Here is a 20949-nt window from a genome sequence, read left to right as displayed (position 1 = left end):
ATCCTTTGTGCTAAAGACAGACTTAAGCACAAAAATTGTCTGTTAAGTACAAATTAGCAGGATTTGAGTAAGAGTCTAAACCTTCTTATAGGACTGAGGACAAGCTAACACTCCACAAATCAGTGGCCTTTTCATCTAATTTGAAAAAAAAAAAGTTTCTTTTTTTTTAATTAGGTATTTTCCTCATTTACATTTTCAATGCTATCCCAAAGGTCCCCCATACCCACCCACCCCAATCCCTTGAAAAAAGTTTCTTATTGGGGAGGGTTGAGTCACTTTCTCAAGCAACTAGAGCACTTCCCTTGTCCCAGCTGGATGCCTTGATGGCATCAGTAGATGGTACATGCTGTGCACTGCTTTTTTTTTTCATTTTTCTCTTTTTAATCCATTAATCTGAATTTGATTGAGTGGGGACATGATAGGATGGAGATGGACAAATGGCATTGGTAATAATAGTGCACATTCAATTTAGCTATAATATACTATAATTTGAATATAATTCATATCTTAGTGAAGACACTAGAAATGTCAACTCTTTTTTTTTTTTTTTTTTTTTTTTTTTTTTTTTTTTTTTTTTTTTTTTGGCATGGCTAACTCCAGGCAGGACCCAGAAGTAGGCATTTAGGAATTCATTCTTATGTTCTATTATTTTTCTAGTTGTGTCATTGGCTTCTTAACCTTTAAGAATGGTAAGGCAATAAGGATCAATCATTGTTCCTGTTACCTTACATCTTCCCGTCACACAAGTAGTCTAATTGTTAGATGCCCCTGAAAAGAAAGAGATGGAGCCCTGTCCTGTAAAATGGAAGACAAGTGAAAACTACTCATTATGAAGCATTTTTCTATTTAATGTTTAGCTCTTCAATGTCAAAACATGGTGAGTAGTCTCCATGTTTTCTTGTTGTTTTATTTCAATCTGGAGCTATCTATTCTCTGTGTAGGGAACATAGATCTAGAAACTGTGAACTGTGGACTTGATATTAGTCTCGCTAATGATCTTTAGCTTGACCAGTGCAAAATTAAACAGATATTGGACTTTCTAGACACTACTGTGGATACACTTTTGTTAGTAAACAAGAGATGAATTTTTTTGTGAAGTTTCAACTTATTGCGATAAATAGAAAACATCAGTAACTTTTAGAGTATGTGAAAAAGTACCATGAATAAAAAAGATGGAAGGGAAATTCTAGGGAAATAATGAACAGTGGTGAAAGTCTTTGCAGGTTTTGTGGTAACAACAGCTAGTTCTTCTTAGCTTCACAGTGAATTGCAACTGATGTTTTCTTGTGTATGAGCAGTCTTCTCACCAATGATTTATTTATCCTATCTTATGCACGTAGCACAACAGACATCTCAGAGCTGGGGCTAAGCAAAAACGTGGTGATTGACTACATGTTCATTCTGTGTAATGAACGTTATTATTAAAAACAGTATTTCAGATCATAATTGGCTTTAGAAATGACCCGTTCAATGAACTTTAATATTCATTTAAATGTTTAACTTTTTTCAGTTAGCTAAAGCAGTTGAAGAATAGCATTTGGTCCCTTGTTAGGACACACATTTAAAGAGGTCAGATATTTCCATGTAGCCACCGATACTCATTAGGTAGGATTCTGTTCTAATTTCATGCTTGTTGCTGGGATAAAATAACCCTGAAAAAAAGAACAGATTAGGAGATGAAGGGGTTTATTTCTCCTTAAAATTTCAGATTAGAGTTCACTTTGGAGAAGTCAAATAGGAATTCCAAGCAGCGAGTCACATCACAACCTCAGCATGCTTCTTAGGTTGCATGCTTACGCTCAGCTGTTTTTTGCTTTTATTCAGTCCCACACCTGGTGCCTAGGGAATGGTATAGCCCACAGTGGACTGAATCTTCTTACACCATCTAACTTAATTAAGTTAATCCTGCCCCCAGAGACCGGCTCATAGACCAATGCAATGTAAAAAATCCTTCAATAAGATTCTTCTTCCAGGTGATTCTAAGTAATGCCAAGATGAAAATTAAAGCTAAACAGTAGAGGGATCTAACTCACTCATGGAGAGCAAGAGAGACTTTATAACTGGCAATGGGATTCTAAAAGTCAGTGAAGGGGGGGGGGAGTAAGAATTCTTATTCATAAGGCCAAAGAATAGTGATAATCTTTGTTTCTTGTAAGCCTATAGCTAAGTAACCCTTGAAAGGTGTCCCAGAGCTCACCATCAGCTGTATAAAGGACTCCATACACTCCTCCATTGTGACTTAGGAGAAAACCAGTGCGTGGCATGGTTTATTAAAACAGGCTTCAGACGTAGTCCTCTAGATATGCATCACCACGTTCCTCCAATGGTAGTAGTATTTGCATAATGGAGCCATTGCTGATTCTATTTCCTTCAGAATTAGCAAAACCCAGAAATGACTTTAGGCTGCAACTAGAGTTCTGCCTGAGAGTGAGCAGGATAAACTCTATGGCATTACTGCTCAGTTGAGACAATAAATACAATCTAATTACTAAGCAAACATGGAAATTAGAAAAGGGCAAAGCACTCTGGATTTTGTAAAATTTTAGTTTTACAATAATGGTAGTGGTGATAAAAGCTAGCATTTATTGAGTATTTACTAAGTTAGCTCTCTCCTAAGAGCTTTACATATTTAATTTACTCAGTCCTGAAAACAGTTTTACAAAGCAGAATGCTTTTATCTTCCAGCTTACAAATGAATGTTAGTGACACATGGTAAATAAAACGAACATGTTCTAAATACTTCGGAATTCGTTTTCTTTTGTGACAGTTGCAAATGTCATCTTCCATTCTTGGTGACTTCCTTCTTCCTAACTAGTCTACCTTCTGTTTTCATGAGGTGGTTTTGTGTGTGTGTGTGTGTGTGTGTGTGTGTGTGTGTGTGTGTGTGTGTGTCTGTGTCTGTGTGTGTGCTTGTGTGCACATGTATATGTGATATGCGTGCTTGTATTACACATGTAGCCACACTTCCTCTTTATTTGTGATTGTGACCACCATAATTTACCCAGAAAACATTGTTTCATAATGTCTCTGTCCACCCTCCAGCTCTTAGAATCTTTCTAGACCCCCTCTTCTATGATGTTGTTTGGCCTTTGAGGGTAGCTAATGAAAAGGTCTTATTTAGGACTGAGCAACAATCCTTGCTTTTAGGACCTGGACTATTTGATCATCTGTAAGTTGCCATTAAACAACACCTTTTGCAACAGTTGACTTCTCTGATTCCAACTGAGTGTATCAGTGGTCTGTGGGCACAAACGCATATATTTAGGAGGCAATTTGACAGAGGGCTACTTGGTAAACCATCAGTAGTACAGGTTTTTCTTAAGGCCAATAATCTTAACACCCTAGGTTATTATCTGGTAACATGTCAGACCATTTCTCCCAAAGCCACTACTTGAATACTTCTAAGATAGGCAACTCATTAAACCATGGTCATTCTCTTCCTTTGAGGAGCTGCTGTAATGACCTATTTCCCATTTGGTCTTTATGTTCTATGTTCAAATCACACACGCTATTAGTCACTTCTCTTATGGTATCATTTTTAGGAATAGCTTTTAGTTTATACTTGATAGTACCACCTCATCTTTTTCAGTCCCTATCTATCCTTCTAATTTATTTTTCTCATAAGTAAAAAGTCAAAACATGCACATTTATTTTGAACATTTTTTATAATTACCAATTTATCCCCCAAGTCGTGGAACTAGTCAGCTGCTACCCACCCTCATGCTGAGACAATCAGATCCAGAACATCACACTAGAGTCTGACTTTTGCATTAATGTGAGAACTAAAATAAGATGCTGTGATGGTTTGTATATCCTTGGACCAGGGAGTGGCACCATCTGGAGGTGTGGCCTTGTTGGAATAGATGTGACCTGGTTGGAATGGGTGTGTCACTGTGGGTGTGGGCATAAGATCCTCACCCTAGTTGCCTGGAAGTCGGTCTTCCATTAGCAGTCTTTGGATGAAGACATAGAACTCTCAGCTCTTCCTGCGCCATGCCTGCCTGGATACTGCCATGCTCCCACCTTAATGATAATGGACTGAACCTCTGAACCTGTAAGCCAGCCCCAATTAAATGTTGTTTTTTTATAAGACTTGCCTTGGTCATGGTGTCTGTTCACAGCAGTAAAACCCTAACTAAGACAGATGCCAATTTATGTTTCACCTAAATCTAAATTTTCTCTAGCTATAGCTTTTATACATTTAACTGTGGCTTATAAATGAAAAAAAATTAGATTTTATGTTGTCTTATTTATCAATTATTCTATCAAAAAAATTGAACTCTAAGTATTTTGTATGTTCTCTTTTGTGAAACTTGCCAATCATTGTTTCTTTCTTTCCTTCTTCCTTTTGGGTTTTTTTTTGTTTTGGTTTGTTTTTGTTTTTGTTTTTTGTCAAATGGTTAATAATCCCAGACCTTCCTTAAGAAGGAAACATTCAACAATTACTTCTGTCTCATTCTGTAAAGAATTATACTATGGTAGTCTAATATTCTATTGACAAACTTGGCAATATTTTCACCAACTGAGTAAAGAATTCAGATTCTAATATTAAAATGCATCTTTTTTTGAATAAAATCTAAATTACCACTACCCACATGGTGATCCAGAATCATTTGTAACTCCAGTTCCAGGGCATCTAACACGCTTTTCTGAGATCTGACCACCAGGCACACATGCAGTACATGTACACACATGCAGGAACACCCCTGACACACATGAAGTAAAAGAAATAACTAGTATAAAAGAATGTTTTTACATTAAGACTCTCATGCCTGTAGGTCTAAAGTCCAGAATTTTAGCTCTATAGTAGAAGTTTTCATTTCAATAAGTATCCCATAAAGCAAGCAGTTTGCAGGCTATAGTTTGAAAGTTCAGATTGTGTCACAGTGCATTAAGCAGCCAAATCACACTTTGTATATTAATATATGTAATATATTTTAAGGGCTCTCTGAATGAATGCAAGACCTTGAAATAAAAACCTAAGAAAGATCAGGTGCTAATGCTTTCAAAACTGATAAGCTTCAGATTCATCATATTTGTCACTCAGGTGTCTCAAGAAAAACTGGCAACCACAGCATGCCAAAGCCACAGGTTTCTCAGTGTTCCAAGGAGCACTCATGATATATGTCTTCGCAATCCTTTTCTGCACATGCGTAATGTCATGACTAGTTGTCCTGTCTTCCAACACAGTGAAGGAGATATAAATGTAAGGAGGGAGGCTGAAAATCTTATGTATTATCTCCATGCTCATAATTTTCCATTTCCTCTCACAGACATTTCACATGATAAGAAGCTTTATGAAAGAGATTTACTATATCTATGAATAGTCCAAGTGTATAAATGAGACTCAAATTTATTGCATATCTTTCCAGATTTAAGTGGGTTGAAAAATGGGTCAGTCATAAATACTGTTATATATTTTACTATTACTTGGTTTTAGAGGTTATGGTTATGTAACTACTGCTTTACCTAACTCAGTAAAAGTCTTGATTAAACTAAAATGAAAAGCCCTCCCTGGTAAATTGGAGCCAATAGTGCACAGACTCCAGGATGCTGGGTTTACTCAGGTGTTATCCATTTATTTAATACTGCTGAGCACAACAAAATGCACATGTGAGAGTTATGGTTTAACTGAAAAGCATTCAGCATAACTTAACTAGACCCTCCTGCATCATGCTAGCAGCACGCGGGGCTAAGTAAAACAAGAAAAATCTAATTATAAATAGAACTAGTGCAAGTGCAAGCAATGCCTTCGAGCCAATATTTGCTCTTTCTTTTCAATATGTAATAAGTATATATTTTATAATTTATAAAACACACACAGGCATACACACACATATGCAAACATATGTACACACAGGCATGCATGTAGGCCCATAAACACAAGTGTAAACACATATGTATACAGACACACACACACACACACACACACACACACACACACACGAGTCCCCAAGAGAACTTCCTGACATATCATTAATAACTTGATCTACCAATTTTTCATAGTATATATAATTTCATTCATGTGGATTTTGAATCTCATTCAGAATTTTTTACTCTCAGCTTAAGATAGATAAATAAGATTTTTCACCTTGTAGAAATCCTCTATTCATCCCTATGAGTCTAGCTAAACACCAGGTTAAATTGAGAGAAGGCTATGATAATACCAAGTCACAACACATAACAGACAAGAAACACCCATCCTATTAAACTATTGACCTTTGCTAGCAAATTCCCATGACTGAGTGAATGCTCTGCTCCTCAGTCCAATAGACTCATAACTCTGGTAGCTTGGCTAAACATGGTAGCCTAGACTCAGGAACAAACTTTTTATCAGCTTATCTAGCAGATAATTCCTTTTTCAAACTAAAGAACAACAGGAGAATGGAGCATTCATAGCGTGGAGTTTTATTTTGGGGTTTTCCTCTGTATTCCCTTACAGGATTATTATTTTATTTTATTTTATTTTATTTTTATCAAAAGTGAGCTTTAAGAGATTCAAAACTAATCAAACATTTCAGATGACAAGCATTCCTCATGTCAAAACAAGGCATCTGTGACTCTCAGAGGATAAGGGGACAGTACTTAGCCTTGGTACTCTCTAGGCCTTTCTATTATCACCATGAGTGTTACATCCCTTCCTTCAGGAACACTCTCTTCTATAAAACATACTAAAAGGTTGTGTCAAGTATGTTTGTAAATTGCAGCTGGAAGAGTCTAGCCTTGCAACTGACTATTCCAAACTTGACTGTTCAGAATTATTTACAGTATTTTTCTACTTTAACATGGAGTCTTTAGGTTTAGCAATTGTTAGTTTGGGTGACATTCATTCCACTTAGCTATAAAATATATATATATTTTTATATTAGAATCAAAGTCATTCCTAAGTTCATATGTAAGAAATTATTTAAAATTGTGAGTTATGAAGGATGGACTCTTTGTATAAGCATTTCCAATATAAACATAGGTAGAAGAAAAGATAAATTAGTAAATTGCTTTTTTAAAAAGCTTCTATTTTGTCAGTTTATCTCTTTAGGAATTCTTTGGATGAGTCATGGCCAATTTATAAATCACCATTTAAGAAAAGCTTCAGTTTGAAACATGCTTCTGAACCTCTAAAAGTATTTTTCTATTTCTTAACAATATTGGCTCTAGGAAAGTCTTTAAGAGACTATGTTGATATAGATAAATTGTGTAGATCCTTTCCTATGTCCACGGCTGATGAGGTCATAGTGGAGAAGCTACTACTGTCTTGTCAAATGGGCAAGGGTTCCTACTGAGCTGCTTTCTCAATATTTATATCTATGCCCATGTATTAGTCCTACCTTTTGAAATATGCATTGGCTGCTGCATAGACTCATAACAGGTCAAAGTTCTGAAAACAAATGACCATTGAATGTTCATCCCTAAATATGGCATCTCTGCAGTGTTATGGAGTAGAAGGCACCTCTCCTTGAGGACCTCTAGGCAATTAACAGTTCCTGGGGAGGGGAAGAAAATTTCCTCAGAGTTGTAGACACCCTTTTGTTGCTCATGCTCCAGGAAGGAAGGAAAGGAAGGAAGGAAGGGAGGGAGGGAGGGAGGGAGGGAGGGAGGGAGGGAGAGAGGGAGGGAGGGAAGAAGGATCGAGAAATAGAGGAAAGAAGGAGGGGGGATACATGTTTTCTGCTTTCATGTGGGGAGTGGGTGGGTAGGGGAGCAGGGGGGAGGGTATAGGGGACTTTCAGGATAGCATAGCATTTGAAATGTAAATGAAGTAAATGCCTAATAAAACATTGGAAAAAAAGAAAGAAAACTGTAAGATGAGCTATTTGGAGTGGAAGGGAATCAGCAGAAATGGGAGAGGGGTAAGAGAAGGCAACAGGGGTAAATATGATCAAAATATATAGAAAATGTTAAAATAAAATAAGTTCTTATATATAACTACTTCATGTTAATAAAAATAATGCATTTCATAAGTGTGTTCAACTTATGTTCAGACTCCTTTAATAAAACTTCTACTCTATGGCTTGTCTCTACAGACTTTTTTAAATAACTCAGCCATTAGATAAGAAAAAAAAATTGAGATCTGAAAAGTGGAAAAGAGGGAATAGAATTATCACAATTTTCAGATAATGTGAGTGTGCATGTATCTGAAGGGTGCCAGAGAGTAACTGGAAAGCTACTCAAACAATAAGAAAATCTACCAATTTTGAGGACTAAAAAATACAGGAAAAAAATTATAGCTTTCACATATAGATTTAAATATATGAATTTATAACTATTTTTATTTGAATTTTTAATTATCGTGTGACTGTATGTTTTTTCATGGTATATGTGTGAGTGTGGTTACTCAGTGCCTCCTGGGAGGTATGTGATAAGAAATAACTGGAACATTATAATAAACAATAAGAAAATTTAGCCTCTACATTCTAAGATCTCTGATTTCTTGGATACATCTCTATATCTGTTTTGTGAAGTGACAGGATAGACCCAGACTTTTGTGCATTCTAGGTAAACATTCTGCCCATTGAACTAGATCTTAAGTCTTTTTTAAAAAAGTGTTTAAGGAGCTGAAGAGTGGGTCTATAATAGAGCATGCAACAAGGCACTTAGTTCTACACCAAGCATAGCAAAATACTAAGACCCTCTCGCTATCATATAACTAAATCGTGGAACATGTGAAGTCAAGGTTGTATGGATATGGAAGCTTCAACCACGCTGGCTAGTTTTGGTTTTTTTAATTAGATATTTTCTTCATTTACATTTCCAATGCTATCCCAAAAGTCCCCATATACCCTCCCCCCACCCTGCTCCCCTACCCACCCACTCCCACTTCTTGGCCCTGGCTTTCCCCTGTACTGGGGCATATAAAGTTTGCTAGACCAAGGGTCCTCTCTTCCCAATGATGGTCGACTAGGCCATCTTCTGCTACATATGCAGCTAGAGACACGAGTTCTAGGGGTACTGACTAGTTTATATTGTTGTTCCACATATAGTGTTGCAGACCCTTTCAGCTCTTGGGTACTTTCTCTAGCTCCTACATTGGGGGCCCTGTGTTCCATCCTATAGATGACTGTGAGCAACCACTTCTGTATTTGCCAGGCACTGGCAAAGCCTCACAGCAGACAGCTATACCAGGGTCCGTTCAGCAAAATATTGCTGGTGCATGCAATAGTGTCTGCGTTTGGTGGCTTATTATGGGATGGACCCCTGGGTGGGGCAGTCTTTGGATGGTCCATCCTTTTGTCTTAGCTCCAAACTTTGTCTCTGAAACTCCTTCCATGGATATTTTATTCCCTATTCTAGGGAGGAATGAAGTATCCGCAAGTTGGTCTTCCTTCTTGATTTTCTTGTGGTTTGGAAGTTGTATCTTGGGTATTCCATGTTTCTGGGCTAATATCCACTTATCAGTGAGTGCATATCAAGTGACTTCTTTTGTGATTGGGTTGCCTCACTCAGGATGATATCCTTCAGATACATCCATTTGCCCAAGAATTTCATAAATTCATTGTTTTTAATAGCTGAGTAGTACTCCATTGTGTAAATGTACCACATTTTCTGTATCCATTCCTCTGTTGAGGGGCATCTGGGTTCTTTCCAGCTTCTGGCTATTATAAATAGGGCTGCTATGAACATAGTGGATCATGTGTCCTTCTTACCAGTTGGAACATCTAGGTATATGCCCAGGAGAGGCATTGCTGGATCTACCGGTAGTACTATGTCCAGGTTTCTGAGGAACCACCAGACTGATTTCCAGAGTGGTTGTACAAGCTTGCAATCCCACCAGCAATGGAGGAGTGTTCCTCTTTCTCCATATCCTCCCCAGCATCTGCTGTCACTTGAATTTTTGATCTTAGCCATTCTGACTGGTTGAGGTGGAATTTCATGGTTGTTTTGATTTGCATTTCCCTGATGATTAAGAATGTTGAACATTTTTTCAGGTGCTTCTCCACGCTGGCTAGTTTTAATGATGCTGGAAGGAGAAGAGTAATTATTAGTCACACACAGCTATGAATCCCGAGAGCTGTAGTAATCACTGGCCTGGCAATACATGACCACTGATGCAAGAGTGACATGAACATCATGGATATAACCAACCACTATTTGCTCAGCTTTAATCCTTACTCCACAAGGAGAAACCCAGTACCTAGAACTATTAGTGGGCTAAGAACATAGAGCTAGACAAGTTATATGTTCTAAGAGATAACCTACTAATATTATTCTTCTAAATTAACAAAGCAGTAAACTGGTTCATAATGACCCATTATATCATAGATCAAATCGTCTTTCAATCTTTATGTGAGAAGTTTCTGTTTGCAGGAGATGCTGACTAACACAGTGACCCACAATTAGCCAAGGTATTGAAAATAAGACACTGCAGATGGCTCTGCCCTAAAAGCAATATGTATAGCACAGCCTCTGTCCTGTTTCATTAGTTCCTATTGGTGCAATGAAACACAATAATCAAAAAGCAAGTTTTGAAAAAAGGATTTATTTTGCTTAAACTTCCACATCACTGTTCATCATCCAAGGAAGTCAGGACAGGAACTCAAATAGGGCAGAAACTTAGAGGCAGGAGCTGATGCAGAGGCCATGGAGGAATACTGGCTTGCTCCTCCAGGTTTGCTCAGTCTGCTTTTTTATACAACCCCAGTTCAGGGACGGCACCCTACAGTGGCCTGGGTCTTTGCTCATCAACCACTAATTAAGAAAATGGCATCCAGGCTTTCCTACAGCCCAAGCTTACTGAGGCGTTTGCTTAATTGATGTCCCCTCCTATCAGATGACTTGAGATTTCGTCAAATTGAAATTATACTATCTAGAACACCTCCCAAGGACTCAGGATTCATTGCAGAAGAGGGGACAGAAAGAGTATAAGAACAAGAGTCAATGGATGACCACAAAGAAGTAGCATTCTCTGACACAGCAGAGAAACTTCACATATGAACTCTCAGCTGTTGGAACAGCATATAAAAATCTTGTGCAAGCCCAAGATGGACAAAATCTCAGGATAGAGAGGAGAACTAGGACCAAAATCCCACCCCTAGCTATGTAGCTATTAGTAACTGTTAAGGGCTGGAGAACAGAGACAGTTTTTGGTTTGGATTTACTTGGGGTTTGTTTTGTTTTGTTTTGTTTTCTGAAGTGTAAGCCCTGGTGAGGCAATTGCTGTCCAGCAGAAGACCGCATATCCAGTAATATTTCGGCTGGACAAATTGGTCTTGAAGGATTTATAAGTCCAAAGACGACACCATCGTTTGGTGGGTGAGGAAGGGGTTAGATTTGAAAAGAGCTGGGAGTTGGTTAGTATGATGAAAGAAAACATGTTACATCAAACTCCCAAGGAACTAATAAGATGAAATTAATTAACTTAATAAGTGAGTGAATAAATACTATGTGTGATTGTAATAATATTTCCAATTAATAGGGAAATGGTTATCCAATAAATAAAGTTGGTAACAACTCAATAAATGTCATTACTCTTACTCTGCATCGAAATAAAATATCTAATTGGGAAATATTATACGTGATTAAGGGAAAAAATTAGGAACTTTTATATGTATGACTCAAATGAATAAATGAAAGATACCTACAATATCTGGGCATAAAAATAAAATAACCAAACCTTCGCATGAGACCCGCATGTCTAATGCAGGAATCTGAGGCAAGGATCAGCAAAGACCTCTTCAGTCACATCTGCTCGCAGACACCTTCCCCTCCTCCAAAGGGAGCTGCTTCATTATTTACTTACTTGCCCCACCAAGGCTTTCTTTTATGCAAATGCTCAGGCTGGGTTATATTTACCCATCTATTTTGTACCATAGTATATATATATTGAATATACATATTTTATAATTTGATCTGTTTTCCATAATGCTCCTCAGAAATCTTCCGGAATCAGTCCATAGCTGTCCTTATGTTTGTAAATATTCAATGTTATATTGTATGAGCATGCAGTTATTAACTTAGAAAACATTTTCTCAACTGATTAGTCTGTTTTGAAAAAAAAAATTCTCAATAAAATGTAGGAAATATTACTAGTGATTCAAGGAAAGCAATGTCTCAGCACAGCTCTTAGGAGCAGCACTCTCATTCAGAAGAGAAGCTTCTGATAAAGTGACGTCAAAATTATGGAAGAAGGAAACTTCCTGAAAGTATATCATAATTAAGCTACTAAAGGCATTATTGATAATACATAATACGTTTCCCTCCCTAAAATACCCTGCAAGCAAATCCACTGTGGTATGACAGGCAGTGTTAACAGACTATCTCATATCCAGTGAATATGAAATTATAATCATTATAATGATCAAATTACTGTAATTAGAACATAGAAGAGAGAATTTATCTACGCCAGTTCTACAAACTGAAATAGTTCAGGCAATAGTTATCTTATCAGTCACCATTCCTGTTCCCCCCAAATAATGACAACTCTTTAGTATTTCACTTTCAGTTTCATGGCACAGAACTTATTAAATGTTATTTTTATGTTGAAATGATGGTAACAGAAATAGATTTGTGACAGTGTGTTAGAAGGGATTCATTGACTCATTCTGGCTCATCCACCTACTCATTATCTCAACGCTGCTCTACCAGAAGAGTTAATCTGATAACTCATCTGAGGTTAAAAATCGATATTTCACATTTAAACTTTCCAATTATCATCCAGTGATTCTCTTAGACATTCAATAATCTTCTGGTATACATATATGTAAGTGATTGTGTGTGTATGTATACTTTATATATGCAGTTTTGGCTCCAAACTCTTGTGGTCACAAGATAATTTACTCATCTGAGGAATCTTTGATGGCTTTTCATGATAAAAGCAACTGTAGCAGTTGTTCTGTTCCTGACTTTTGATTTGGAGAGACAGTCGGAGATGCTTTTCCTGCGGTTCAGGACATAGAACTCAAGTCCACTGAGTGTTTGCCACACAAGTATGAGGATCTGATTTTAGCCCCCAACAGCCACATAAAAAGATGACAGTGAGTATCTCTATAATCCCCGTTCTGTAGCAGCAGATACAGGAAGATCCCTGGAGATTGCTGGTCAGCTACTATACCCCAGATTCACTGAGAGACACTGTTGCAAAGAGGACAGGGAGAGCAATAGAGGAAGACACTTGACATTGACCCCCCTGGTATCTTAATATATGGGTGTGCACACCTGCATAAATACATGCACTTGAACACAGGACAGAGAGAGAAAGAGAGAGGGAGGGAGAGGCTTATTTGTAAAGTACTTGAGAAATAGACATGCTATTTGGTACTTTGCTTCACGTTCCCTAGCAATCCAGTCCCTTTAGCATGTTATTGTAGAGTGTCTCACACAGCTGTGCATGATTTTTGGCAGGCCTTCCTCATCCTTTGATTTGCTGTCTTGGTGGGTCAGCTGTAACCACTCTTCATCCTTCAAAGCATGAGACAGGGCAGACTGCTTTAAACTGTCAGTTGACCTATATGAATACTGTTTTGAGCACTTCTAGCTACTCAGATGTTGGTAAGTCAAATTTGTAAGGGCTGTCACAGATCCAGGAAGTGCTTCTAACCTATTAAGCAATAGTCACATGTGGTCAGTACAAAGAGAAATTTTACTGATTCTCCATAGGAAGAACTTTAGGTATCTCCCTTTAAGGGTTAGGGATCTACTCGAAAGAGGAAGTGGAAAAATTATAAGAGCCACCATTAAAATGGTGGATGACTTAAAACAGTATTTTACAGACACAATAAGATAGATGCACACATATATGAACTTACAGCAGTTGTTACAGCCTGCACATGCTCAAACCATTAAGATAGATACGGAGTTTCCCTCTAGCTGAGCAACTATTGACATTTGTTTGCTGATAGAAGAGGGATAACTCAAATGTTGTCAGTTGTGCAATACCAGGTGTAAAGTCCTCGTCCCAGGGCAAGCCTCTTACTGACAGGAGTCAGACAACAAAAACTGGATTGAATAAATTTTTAAAAAGACATGCAGAGGGAGGGAAGAAGGGAAAATGAGAGAGGGAAGGAAGGAAGAAAGAGAGGAAGGGAGAATGGGGGGGGGATTTGAATGGATAGTGGGGTAAGAGAAGAAGATTTGGGAAGAGTTCTTGCAGAGAGGGATGGATTTCTTCAAAACACATTGTTTGAAATGCTCAAAAATTATTTCAAAAATATTTTTAAAAGCCTGTTTGAGAGCATTTGATTAATGCTATCACGTCTGCGTAAATTTTAGTTACAGTATTTTGGGATTGCACAGGTAGCACATTGATAGCACAGTTTTCGTATGATACAACCTTTATTTTCTATAAACAAATAAGAATGGTAGGACTCAGCTCATATTTAGATGAGAAATGGGAAAACTTGACAGCCAACAGAGAAGTATCTGGTCTCAGAGATGTGTGTACTGAGTGCTCAACATGGTTCCAAATAGGAATTAAAATAAAATCCTAGCCATAAGATGATTATGTGTGCAATGATTTGCAACTGCATGCAAGGGGGGGTCTGTGGCAGAAAAGCAGAAGAAACACAACAAGCCAGCTTGCCCTGGTGCTCCAAAGATGGCACAAGATCAAGGAGTCAATGAAAATTCATGAACAATCAAGATATAATGACCAGAATGTTGCTTGCAGCAAGTGACCCTACAGGCTCTAAAAACTTTGGTCAGACAACCCCAGGAGGTATAAAAGATTCAGCTTAAAATTGGTTTCTTTGTTTGTTTGTTTTACTTTGTTTTTGATAAATTCAAAGTAAACACAGTTTTAGCAAAAATCATGTCTGTGTCCTTTAAAAAGCCAATCATGGCCAGGCGTGGTGGCACACGCCTTTAATCCCAGCACTCGGGAGACAGAGGCAGGCGGATTTCTGAGTTCGAGGCCAAACTGGTCTACAAAGTGAGTTCCAAGACAGCCAGGGCTATACACAGAGAAACCCTGTCTCAGGGGGTGGGGGGGGGGGGGAGGAGAAAGCCAATCACAATACAAGTGATGGAGGTAGGTGTGGTTGGTGTCAGGTTTTGCTTGAGCTTCTCTGAGAGCAAATCTCCCTTCTTTCTTTGCATCCTCCCACCTCTTTCCATTCCTCTTCTTGCTATTACAAGATTGTTAAAAATTCCATTTGAATTATTGCTGAGGAGAATTTGAAAAGAGTTGAAAAAAACCAGTGCCCTTGGCTGTTATTTGATAGATGCCTCTGGTTGGCTTGACACCAAGTTCACCAAACTTAAGCAATAATCAGAATCTATGCCGTGTTAATTGGAGAGATATTACTCTTGTGTGGGTGCTGGAATGCAAACAGTACCTGGTGTCTGGAAAATGAAAATAAACAGAGGTAAATGACCAAGCTTATCTTGGCAGGATGTGCAAAACACAGACCAAATGTCTCGCCAATCTGATAGTGTTTGGAGAAGTCCTACATATTTATTCAATGACCAGGAAGGCAGTGAAGGCTCCACATATAGGAAGGAGTAGAAGAAAGAAATAGGAAACAAACTCCTTTCTGCCATGCACACACTTCATGTCAATGGTGCTTGCAGGACATAGAATTGATTAGTCCATGGCCAGAAAGCTCCATAAAATTAAAGTAAACACTTTTGGGGATACATTGTATTCTGTTTGTAGCCTTGTTCCACTAGCATAAGGAGAAACTGCTAGGCAGGATTGGTAGGCAAAGTTGCTTTTTCAATGATTATTAAGTATTATTATTATTATTGTTAATATTTTGGTGTATTGTATGTATGCATGTGCATTTGTAAGTGCATGCCTATAAAACTTTTGGGAGTTGATTGCTTCCTTCTGTGGATTACAGGTATTAAACTCAATCAGACTTGGGCAGGGAGCACTTTTATTGCCCACTATGCCATTTCATTGCTCTAAAAAGAACCGTAAGTTCAACAAATTTATCATGAAATTGATAATGTGAAATCTCAGGGAAAGGCATTGATTTTCTTGCACTCACTTTGCTAATCAGAGAAGAGCTAGACAGAGAACCCAAAAACTGTAACACCCAATCACTTACAAGTATTTTCTACTCATGACCAATGAACCAGTTTCACCTTTCTCTCCTTATATCACTGAAACAGAAACTTCAACACACTGCACAGAGTTCCCAAGTTACTAATCATGGGAAACACCTCTGTATATATTCTTATTCTAAGTGACAATGGACTCAAATGGCATGTATGCAGATGACCTATACTCTATAATCAACTTGCTGGTATGTCCCATTCTGTAGAAGGGGTTCTCCTAAATTCATATGTAGCTTTGCTTCAGGATTTCATGTTGGCATCATATTTTGGCTTCCCTGTTAACCTTACACTAAGATTAAAATGCCACAATGGCAACAAGAAGTAATATTCTCATGACTCTTCAAGTGACAATTTTGACTTTAGTTCAATTTGTAAAAGTCCCCCTCTTTCTGGGAAATTCTTCCAATAGTGCATGTGTGGTGATATATGAAGTTGATCACTTGCTGGTAACAGATGCTGATGGGACAATAAGGACTGCATTTATGTCTTTTGGTCTGTCTTTCTGTGTGTCTGTGACTTCTATCTTACTCAGAGGACTTGTAAGATATAGCTACCTGAACTCTATGGCCACTTAAAGCCTCCATCATTTGTACCTGAGCTACATGGAAACTTCTGCTGCTGGATCAAACTCACTAAGGCTAGCTTTCTAAAGGCATTACTCTCTCCATTCTTATCCATCTCTGCTCAAAATGTCAATGTGGGAAATGTTTTTCCTTCTCTTATGCTCTCCTACAGCAAATATTTTGTTGAGAGCTTTTCCATTTCACTCTTACAGAATGCAAACAAAGCAGCCACAGACACCATACTGCCCTCAGAATCTCTCACATGATTTTTCTTTCTATGTTGCCTTTTCTTCACTTAGAATGATATATTCAGTTGTTTTTGTTCCCTCACACAGCTAAGATTTCACGCATTGCTGACCTGTAGTTCTTCAAGATATGATGAGGTTAGCACAAAGACACATAGTGGCAAAGAGCAGGGGATGCAAGTATGGCCATGTTGGCTCTCATCTGATTGTACAAGCATCATTTTGTCCACATATGAGAGTAACATTTGACCTAATTTGCATGTGCTCTTTGACCTTGCCTGAATTCCTAGGTTTAAGTTTTCAGCACATATGTGGAAATCAAGGCTCATAAAATAAAAATGTATGAGTGTATATCTCAGCTTATGACCAAGTATTGACCATGAAATCTACTCTATAATAACTAGATGAAATCCATGATGGGGTTTGACAAATCATTCCTACATTAATCTGGCTGCTTTCAGTAGTCTTAAGGTAAAGATAAGAGAGTGAAGGATTTCCTAAAGTGCAAGTTGTTGACTTTTTTTCTAAAAGCCTGGAACCAAGTTACATTAATCTCTATGACATTTCTTTCCTATTTGTCTACTGAAGTTTTGAGTTAGGGCAGAATCATGGCCATACCTAGAACAATTTCATCACAGACCCTAATTTTGTGGACATTGAACATGCCCTACTCCTTTCCTCAACTTATAATATTTTCATAAGTTACAGAATTTGATGAGCCCATTATGTGTAATAATTACTGTCTTTTCTTTGATGACACTGAAACATAAAGTGTTCTGATGGCCAATGGCTTCCCCAACGGAGAGCCAGCATTTCCGACTACCAAGAGGCTTTGCCTAAATTTTCCTCTGGCACTGATCTGTGGAAGTAGGCTAGCTAACTAATGAGTTTGCACAATATCCCCTTCATTGCTGGAGTCTAATGAATCTGCATGTAACTAACAAAACTTCACTTACAACACCTCCACTTGGCTGTGGGCAACAGTAATGTTTTACTTCCCTTAAGTTGTTCAGTTTATCAATATAGTTCAGGGTTTCTTCACTTGCCTTTCACAAAAATTCGGACCCCCCCCCCCATACAAAGAGCAAATTCTGCCTCACAAAAAGTCAGATATTCAGCCAAGGAGCTGAAGTGGTTCCCACCCTTGACACTTGCCACACCCTGTCAGCCAACAATAAATCCCCTCCTGACATAAAAGTCTCTCTCCCCGACTTACCCCAGAATAAATCCTCGGTTGGCAGCAAGCCAGACTGAACAGATGTGTCTGCCTCCACTTCCTGGGGTGGGGTCAGGCTGGCCCAGCTTTGATCAACCAAAAGGAGGAATTCCCAGTGTCAAGAGCCTTCTGCAGAGAATGCCCCCAGGGCCCACTCCCAGAGGGAAAGGCACCAGAGATGAAACATGCAGTGAGGAGCATCCTGACTGGGAGATAGCACAAAAGATCCTTGCTTCCAGAAAGCCTGCACCTTATTCCATCACTTCATTTCTTAGGAAGTTGTGCACAGTTGAATAAGCTTACTCTTCATGGCTAGACTCTCCTGCTGAGGAAAGGAAAGTGACCTTGAGTTTAGTGCTCCCAACAGTCATTCTTACCAGAAGAATAGGACTCGCTAATGGGGATATTGATCTTATGGAACACAAATATTAATGCTTGGGACAAATATTAATTGTTGAACCAATTTGGTCAGACCTCCATCATGACTCCTTCAGAAGCACTATGCAGGTTTATACAAGGCATTGCAGTCTGCCCTGCCCCTTTCTTTGAGTTTCTAGACAAATCTATGAACTTAAGCATAGAGTTTTGAGGGCTTTTGTTTAGAAACGGGTTTCCAAATCTTGGGAAATGTAAAAAGTTAGGAATGCTAACCTTGAAGGCAATTCCCTGGAAGAAGCAAAGTAAACATGCATCCCAGTCAGTGAACTTTTTGATCCCTTCCCCTGTGAAAACCCATCCACCAGTAAACTTCATGATTTCGTCCTCATAGGAACCCACAGAACATTCTATTTTGTCGATTCAGTTATTTAGAACTACGTATTACAACAATAAGTAATCTCAGATCTCAGCAGCAAGGTCTCTACTCATTTTGCCCTTTATGGCCTGTACAAGTTGATGTTGAAGAGAATGAAGGGGACAAGGTAATTGTGGGCCAAGAACAAAGTGGTTGGTTGGTTCCCTACCACTCTCAATAGGTTCTGCAATCGTTACTAGATTTTCTGTATGTGGCCAGTATGTATGCTCCTCTTTGTCACTCTCTTCTGGTCCTAAGCAGCTAGAAGAGAGGCTGAAAAGGGAGTTAAGTTTCTGGTCCATCAAAAACATTGCTATAAAATATGATTACAGATACAGATAGGAGAAAGCAGAAGTCTTACATATTGGATTGAACTTGAAGGCAATAGTGTGAACTTGGATCATATAGATACAAATGGAATAGATACAGAAAAATATAGATATGTCAGCATATAAATTATATTTTCTACCCAAATGAATCAAAGCTCTTCAAGAAGTTATAGTGCCTAGAACTGGACAGCAAAATATAGGAGCAAGCTTGGAACAAACATTTTGGTGTTAGAGAAAAGAAAAGAGTGAATGGATATATATTAAAAGAACACAGGAAACAATTATGGCTTAGGAATCACCTGACAGAGGACTAAATACTGAAGAATTTGAGTATTTAAATTAATGATGACTCAAGGTATTAGTCGACACACAAGTTTAGTCGATGAATGCATAAATTAATGGGGAAGAAAAAAATTTATCCTAGAGGTAAAACACCAGTCAATAACAATTTAAAAAAGAATGATGGGAATAGACCAGTCTCTTAGAGAATCACAGACATGAATGATTCAGACAGGAACCTTCAGCGTGGGTCAATGCCAACGCCTGCTGAAAGTTTGGTCAGAAGTGGCAATACAGGCATAATCTCACAGATCCTCCCTAGAATATGTTGACACTAAACTAGAAAAAAATAAGTTGCATGCCAGCTGGAAAAAGTTGACAGGCTTCAACAGAATCAAATGCTTACAATTAAGCCCCTTAGCACGGAGATGGATGGGCCTGGTATCCTTCCTTTTTGAATGCATGGAGAGAGAACAGAACATTATTTCCGTAATTTTTTCAGAGAACACATGATCTCAGTCTGACCAAGAAGAAATAGCAAATCATTCCAGATTCAGGATCAAAGTACCTGAAATACATGAGCTGTACCCTTTAAACTATTAAAACCAAAACAACAACAACAACAACAACAACAACAAACCAAACAAACAGCAAGGCCTCAAGAATTTATCCAGGTTGCAGTGGCCTGAATCAACCAAAAAGAGGAATGGCAACCAAAACTGACCCATGGCAGCTGAATGCTTGTGTGCTTCCTGGAAAGATCCTTACTGAGATAAAGGTATTTTGGAGATTTACTAAAATTTTAATGCCCTTGAAGTGGATGCTGTTACTTTATCAAGTGGACTCCCAGCAAGAGAAAGTTATTGCTTAGCAATGGATTCTAGAGTGTTTCAGGGTTACTGGGCACCGTGATATAGTCTGTTTCTCAAAGGCTTCAAGGAAAACACTCAACAATAGGTACACACATGAGTGGCACTGTAAGCATGCAAAGGGTTAATGGATGAGGAATCTTGGTGAAGGGGATACAGAAGTTACCCTGTGGCAACAACAACAAAGCAACAACAACAACACTGCCACCACTACCACCACCAATAACAACAACAACAGCAAAACAACAAAACCTCTTCTTTGAGATTATTTCAGAAGAAAGAACAACAAAGTAAAAATGAAATTTCTTACACAATTATAAGAAAGTACCTTTAGACCCCAATGAAGATCTACTTAGATGTTTCTCCTAATTCCAACAAAAATTTGAACTGGTTTTAACTATGCTGCATTTGGATTATTTTTTTAAGAGCAACTCTCTTTCAAGGATGGATTCATAGGACTCAAGGGTTTATTTGGGTTATAATAATTAACTTTTATAAAGATCATACTAAATTTTTGCTAATTGGTAAGATACAGTTTTATTAACATATAGAAGTGCTGGCCAAGCACCAGTCCCTAACACTATTAGTGATACTCTGTTATGCTTGCAGACAGGAGCATGTTGTCCTCTGAGAGGCTCCACCCAGAGGCTGACTCAGACAGA

The sequence above is a fragment of the Mus musculus genome, chromosome 4 (genome assembly GCF_000001635.26).
Source record: "Mus musculus strain C57BL/6J chromosome 4, GRCm38.p6 C57BL/6J".
In the NCBI taxonomy this organism is placed as follows: domain Eukaryota; kingdom Metazoa; phylum Chordata; class Mammalia; order Rodentia; family Muridae; genus Mus; species Mus musculus.
Note: the sequence above shows the minus strand (reverse complement) of the source record.